Source organism: Haemaphysalis longicornis, unplaced genomic scaffold (assembly GCF_048455015.1).
Source record: "Haemaphysalis longicornis isolate Haplotype H1 unplaced genomic scaffold, Haemaphysalis longicornis Haplotype H1 scaffold_12, whole genome shotgun sequence".
In the NCBI taxonomy this organism is placed as follows: Eukaryota; Metazoa; Arthropoda; class Arachnida; order Ixodida; family Ixodidae; genus Haemaphysalis; species Haemaphysalis longicornis.
The window spans coordinates 71,710,701-71,718,441 of NW_027526225.1; positions in this window are offsets into that span (position 1 = coordinate 71,710,701).

Below are 7,741 nucleotides of genomic sequence, written 5' to 3' on the forward strand. Positions count from 1 at the left end.
GTTGTAGCCCAGTACGTTAGTTGCATATATGTAAACACGCCCCCCAAAAATAATCTCATCACGAGAAAGCTATCACAAGAAATTCCTTTGGGCAGGGATGGGATGGGGTAGGGGTAAGCAGAACATCTAATAGGCGTATCGGAATAAATCACGGAATATTCATATTCGGGCATTTTTTTCTCTCCACGCCAACGGGTTCGGCAGGAGACCTCCGTTAGGAACGAATAGTAGCACTTTTATTACCGTCAACACTTTTGCAACAAAAGTCACGGGAGAAAAAATTTAGTTCCCTGAGTACACCCCTCACTGGTCCGGAGTGACCGCAATCACAACGGATGGGATAAATAAAGTTTGTCCTCCTCCTCCTCCCCGATCGCGAAATTTTTTTTCCTGTGTATATATTGTTCCAACTTTGATTGCGGCACGTCTTAGCTCTATTTTTCTTTGCTTTTCAGTGGCTTAGACAACAATTTCATTGTTTCTTTTGTAAGAAGAGGCGGTGAATGTATGCTATCCAAATGCTCGCGAAACATTTGGGAACATTAACGCCTATAAGTGTCCGCGCCCCATATGTGGTTATATGTATTTAATTCGGCGGTATAAGCACGTGGAATATTATATGAAGCAGAGTAGAGCCGCTGGGTGATAAAGCTACAATGCTATATTGTGCTTGGAGGCCCTTTTTGTTACCAAATTCAGAGCGCAATTATGTGTATTGACCGCCTGCTAACCAGCCTACTAACAAGCTGATCGTACAACACGGCAGCATGTAATCCGCTCGCTTAATGTGGGCCTTTCAAGATTCAGTAACCATGCTCGGTATCTGCGAAAAAAAAAAAACAGAGAAGAAGAATCCGCGGGAGAATGCAGAGCCTCTTGAACACATGCTTCCCAGTTGTGCTAGCCTACGGCTCGGCAGCGAGGCGACAGCATTTTATCAGTGCCCCGTTTTATTTGGAGGCTTCCCCCCACTGCATAACATTTTACACGACTTTATTGCACTATGTAGTACATATACGCGCAAATAACGTTATAACAAACGTTTTTTGCCAAGTTGCGTTCACTGGCGCTGAAGGCGGTCGGCGCAGCGGGACCGACCCGGAGTTGCGCGTGTCTGTCGCGGCTGGCGCTGCGCTCGCGCGGCAAACTTCGCTGTCCGGAGCCTATAGTTGGTCTAGTGAAACCTACCTGGCTTAAGTTTAGACGAACGTTTTTAGCATGTCAGAAGCTGCACTGTTGTTTTTTTCATTTCCGTTAGAGCTATTATTTTTCTTAATTCCGCACTTGCACAGCATTTATTTTTCCGTGGTTTCATTAACTTGCCTTGGTTCTTGCTATATGGCGTGTGTGGGCACATATTTAACGACGCACAAGCTTGGAATACACTTTGCATTTTCGCATGGTTTATATTATTATAAAATGAATAAGTTATCGTCCGGGATTTGGTAATCATATCCCCGACACATATTTTTCTGCAACGTATATATTCGAAACGAAGCCGCATTCGTTGTCCACGCTACAAAATGACGCCAACCTCTCATTGTGCTAGTATCACGTCTAAACGAGGCGATAGTAGAATTCGATTGTGCCTGATGCTTTGGAGATGACATGGGTGATACCGTGATACGTTGCTGCCGTCGCCGACGCCCGAAAGAGCGACGACGAAGCGCGCAGAACCGCGTCCCCGGGTAGCTCTTGCAGGCAATCGCGTACTCTACAAAGACGCAGCTGCTTTTTAAGTGACCTAAACATACTCTTTGCCTGTAGACGTCACCATAACAGTTTTTTTTTATTGCGGGGAAATGCGAAAAGAAGAGAAATAGAACCAAAACATTGCACAAGCCCCTATTAGCCCCGCAGCTCAAATCCCGTCAACGCCGCGGAGAAGCGGCGGAAGGCGGCGCAGCGATCGCGAAGCTCGAGGCGTATACAAAACCAACCAAATTCCAGGCAACTGTTCCGTTTAAGCGGCAATTCCGTTTAAGCGATTTCCCTTTATCGAGATTCTACTGTATATATATATTCACTACACCCTGGTTGGTTCAAATTAGGCATGCCGGCTGATGAAAGCAGATATATATGATGGTTTCATAGTACGCCAACACACGATAAAAATTGTCTCCACCCCGAGCGCGCTGGCAAGAAATTAAGATAAGCGTGCGAGAAAGACAAGTCGGGAAGTTGGCATTCTTTAATCCCTCTTGAAGGCCAACGGCTTTCTTTCGTATCTGCACACAGATCTATCAGAGCGGATGCGCTGCGCCTACTCGCCAAGGCTCCTCGATGGCGGCCTCTGGACGCCGCCGTCGTAGCCCTCCACCTCGCGGCGATTTCGAAAAGGAGACGCTATGGTACGCCACCACCTCGCCGCCAAACTACGTCGACGGCGGCCTCGAGACGCCGTCGCCACCTCGCCACCAAATATCTCGCCACCAAAATTTTGCGAACGGCTCCTCTCTTCGATCCCGTACGTTGGTAGCACGTCGACAATGTTCCTCGATGGTGGTCTGTTAAGACTCGCCTGTTCGCGCGACCGTATACCCAGCATGTTTGGGAGGGGGCAGCCGTTGCCACCCCGCGTGGAACTTACGGATTTTACAACTGCCTCGCAATGTATACGAATACTTTTCAGGTCCTTCTGCGCTTGCGTCGATATCCGCCCGGTGACGCTTCGTTTAAACTCGATCCCTCCGCGTTTTTTCTTCTCCCGTCGAGCGTCCGATGAGGAGCTGGAGGAAGAGGAGGAGGACTCATTCTTCGCAGATTTGCCCTTCCCGCGTCTTTGGCCGCCTGAAGAGGAATAGCTGGACGACGAAGGCGACCTTTTACTCACAGGTTTAGACCGTCGCTTCGACCGAGACTTCAACCTTTTGGCAGAATAATCCTTGCGCCGCCGAGAGGTGCGCGAACGTCGCAATTTGCCGTCGGAGGACGAGGAAGTCGAAGAGGACGACTCCTGCCGCCTCCTCGAGGGTTGTCTCCGTGGTGGCGGGCTTTTCCTCGGGACGTCGTAGTCGTCCCGGAAGCGCCGAGCTCTTCTAGATTCACCGTCGTCGTCGCGGATGCCTCGCGGGGACCTAGTACTCTGCGGCAAACTGCCGCCTCTGACTCGGCGTTCCTTTTTTTCATTCATTTCATTCTCCGCGACTTCTCGGGGGATTTGCTGGAACATGTCGTCTGCGTAATGCTCCTGGATGTCCTCCCGTATCTTGTGTAAGAGGGCCGACTCCCTTTTCTGCGAGTGCTGCTTGGGCGCCGCCCGCCCCGGCAGCTCGTAGTCTTCCCAGACGCTTCGCGAATACTCACCAGGAAAAGCACGTCTTCTGTAAGACCGCGCGTTTGGCGGTGGAGCGTCGTAGCGATCCGGTGGAGAGTCGTAGCGCTGTGGTGGACCGTAGTAGCGGTCTGACGGACCGTAGTACCGGTCTGGTGGAGCGTCGTAGCGATCCGGTGGAGAGTCGTAGCGCTGTGGTGGACCGTAGTAGCGGTCTGACGGACCGTAGTACCGGTCTGGCGGACCGTCGTAGCGATCTAGTGGACCGTCGTAACGATCGGGGGTGCCGGCGTAATCGGGAGCCAGTCGCATCGGCGCGCCGTATCTAGGCATAGGCTGTCTTCTGAAGCCCCCCGCCGCATTCAACGGCCTTTCAAAACTGCCTGGTGCCCTCATAGGCGGCGCGCCGTAGTCGCTGCCAGACTGTACCATTGGTGCCTCGCAATTTCGGGGAAGGTTGATATCTTCCAAACGGCCTCCCATGCCCATCAGTCTTCTGACTTCAGGCCCCATTTCGGCGAGCTTCGCAAACTTCAGCGCCGTATCCATTTCCGCGAACTCCTTAAACCCCTCTCGGCTACGCTGCGCGGGCAAACTCCTGCCACCGGAGAGTCGTTCCGAGGCTATGGGCTGACCGTAGTCGCCGCCAGTTGGCCTCCCGGCGTCGTAGCCACCGCCCATGGTCTTGCCCCTGCCGTAGCCGCAGGGCTGACCCGGTCGTACGCCCATTGCCATGTTGTACCCGCACTCCGCTCCGGGTGCCATTCCCGGCCCCATTCCCGGCGCCACAGTCTGAGCAGAAAACCTCGGATCTGGCGGCACAGCGTCTGCAGGCAGGCTCTCGATGTACATCTTGCCGCGCAGAATGTTCTGCCCCATCTGCTGCTTGTACGCCTTGACCGCCAACAGGTACTCCTTCTTGGCGGACTGGGAGGGCACGCCTGGTACCATTTCTGCGGTGCTGGTCCCCTGCGGCGGCTGTGGCTGCTGCTGCGGGCGGGGCCCGGTCGTCGGTGATGCGGGTGGCGCAGCGTGCTGTGGGGGTGGTCCAACGAGAAAGGCTTCCCGAGACGGCGTGGCCGAAGCCGGGGGAGCAGGAGGGTTGAACGTTCGAGTCGGCGTTCCAGAAGCTGGGAGGTCAGTGCCGGAGCCCCTCCGACTTCCTGTGACCGAAGCTGCGAGAGGAGCACCGGGCACACCTTGACCTGGTGGTTCCGGAGATGGCGGGAGACGCAAGTTTGGAGTTTGTCCGAGTAGCGGAGGTGGCGGGAGGCGCAAGTTCGGAGATTGTCCGTGTGGCGGGATCGGAGCCGCGTTTCGTGCATTATCAAGAGGTGGGCCTCGGGGAGGTTCATCCATATTATGCGGTTAGCAGGAGCGTGGCTTCTATTTTGAACGGTTCGAGGGAAAGGTGCCTCGACTCAGCTAGACCCGCTGCTGTTCGGCGACGAGGTGCCACAGTAAGGGTGGACCTGCAAGGTAGATGAAAGACTTGTAAGGCGGTAGAGCAAGTTGTTTACTCTTTACCTTTCTTCCCTCTTTTCATATTTCGTCCCATATCCAAAGCGCTGTACTGGTGAGCAGCACGGGTGCTCTGAATATTCACTTTCATTTACTGCGCCAAGGGCATCAATGGCATGGACAGAGACATGCTCAAGTTTACATATACGTATGAATAGTGACAAAATAGGGAAAACAAGAGACGGAATGCAGACGGCATCATGAACTGCAGAATACTGTTTAGGCCAATCTCAGCCACACAGTTCAACGGTTGCTTGTAGAGGACCGTAGGTCACATGCGTGTGACAAAGAACGTCCATAGGATAAGCGGTGAAGCACATGGCCGAGCACAGTGAGACAGCTGTTAACCCCAGCATTAAAAAGAAAATGATATACCAATTCGTGTCCTGTGTGTAGGCGTTAAAATCGTGAAGTTTCCGAAATCATTAAGAGATCGACATATTTTACGAAAAAAGATGGACGCGTATCTGTTTGCTGCGCTGCGACTTTCGTCGAAAGACGGCTGCCTTCTGCGGCCACTGCAACGTAACAGGCCCCCGTCTCTCCCGCTTCCAAACAACGGGACCTTCGCTTCCTCTCGCGCTTTTCTCATGAATAATGCCATGCTAATTTTCGAAATTCAACTGATTTTTCCCGCGCACACACAACTCGCGCACCATCTGATCAGAGAGTGCGACACTTGCCTCCCTTTTAACACATTAAAAAAAAATTCTACAGTGACAACCAATTCCACGTGTATTTTTAATTAAAAGAACGTTACTTTTGTCTGTAATTATTATTTTGCGCTGCATGAGTGCATGGCCCAGTCCGTAATTTTATTTGGAACGGTTTGGCCTATACATGTACTTCTTGATGAAGAAATATTTCGAAATTGGCTGGTGGTTGGACTTTAGGACATACGGTCAGATTTTAGGGGCGAACTACCTTAGGGGCTCGGACGGACGCCGTCTACTGTATTCTCATGTTGTCACGGTATTAAAACACCGGTTCTCCAACACCTCGCGCTAAAACGTATTGCGCACTAAAGGAACACACCCGGACAATCGTTTTCCAACCCCTCTCGCCAGAACGTTTCATCTCCATGGGCAAAAACGCGTGCGAAAAGAACACACCGGGACACACGCCAACGCCTCGCACTAGATAGCATACTTCCTAGCATGCCGCTGAGTGGGACCCGAAGACAACTTACGGCCAGTCTGTCTCTCAATCCGGTTTAATCCGGTTCTTTAATCCGGTTCAACCCAAGTGATGGCGCCACGCCTCAGCAAGCGCGCAATTGCTCCTCGCAACGGCGCTTCACCGGGGCCCAATCAGCATGCGCCGTGGGACAAGAGAGAGGCTTACAATATTTGAATACTCTTACAAACTGCATGCTTCACCCCTCCACAGGTTTCACGTTAGTGGAGACAGCCCGTGAAGTGTTAATCTAAATTTTCGCTCTTGAGTAGCTCAAGGAGTCTTTAAAAGAAGTCAAGAAACATGGCGGTATAAGGTGTCGCGTCTGTAGCTACATTGCCAATTAGCATATGGCTTGGGATCGTCCGAATTTTTTACACCAATGCTGTTTATCTTGATGTTTATCTCGATATGCATGCCCTGCATGCACTCCAAATGGTGCTAACCGAGCCCGCAAAACTCCACAAACGGAAATCGGGTGCGTCACGGCAGCACCCAAGATTTGGGAACGCGGGAGCAGAATCAACACGGGAGAAGGGTATAGTACAGAGTTTTGGCATAGCGGCTAATATGTTCATACTTCCAACATGGTTGAACAAGAACAAGACATTACGCAAATATAAGACAGAAAACCAATACACAAGGGATATTTACAGAGTTCTTTTATAAAAAATTCCTAGATGCTTGATTTCTGCCAAATGAAATACTACATCTACTGCAGAAAAATTTAGCAGTGGCTTAGCTCGGCTATGCCAGGCTATACGTAGCGTGAGCTAAGGTTCAGTTGGTTATTCTTAGGTTTCCTGGTTGTATAGGATTAGCTGATTATGCTTACTGCTGCTAAAACTATTCCGAATCCAATCCAGTCCAGTCCCGTCAAGTCCAATCCAATCCAATCCAATCCAATCCAATCCAATCTAGAACGGTCCAGTCCAGTCCAGTCACTGCTCCTCGGGCATGCGCAGCACGGCTCTCCAGGAGCCAGGCTAAACGGCTATCAAGCGGCTTCTGCGCAGCGTCAGACTTAGCTACTACGCAATGGAGGCGCACATCTAGGCACGCGCCGGCGCCAGTGCGTCTGCCGCAGCTATGACGTCATTCCTCTGGAATGCGCAGATCGGCGAATGTGCAGACCCAATTCTCTACACACCCGTACTCCAATTGGATTGGATTTCATTCGAACACAATCAAATTTAATCCAATCCAAGCCAATCCAATCCACGCCAATCCAATCCGATCCAAGCCAATTCAATCCGATCCGATTCGATCCAAACCAATCCAATGCTCCTCGCGCTTGCGCAGAACGGCCCTTCAGGGCCCACGCGAAACTGCTCAACCTCGGGCAGTGTAGCTTACGCTGCAAAAAATTCACACTGTCGCCAGCTGTCGCCCGCACGACTGTAGCTTCTGGCGGAATTTTAAAAATTCAAGCGGTAACAGTTGCACAGTTGCAAATGGTTCCACTAGATACGTTCCACGTTCTACTTGGAACGCACGTGGACTAGGACAATGCGGTTCTATAAAGGTTGTAGTAGGCCGCTTCGATTCACGCGCGTCTCCGCCGTACGGCAGCGCTGGCATCGAGGTACCCGGCGTGGAGAAGTAGAACGCGGTAAATTTAAGCTGTCTTGAGTAAACCTTTAGCCTTTTTACCTTGAGAGGAGCGCTACGCAAGAGCGATAACATGAGAGGTGAGAGCGAAAGCAAAGGGAGGTATTTACTTGGCAAATGTTGACAAAGACTATCGTCTTTTGTCGACATTTGCGGAGA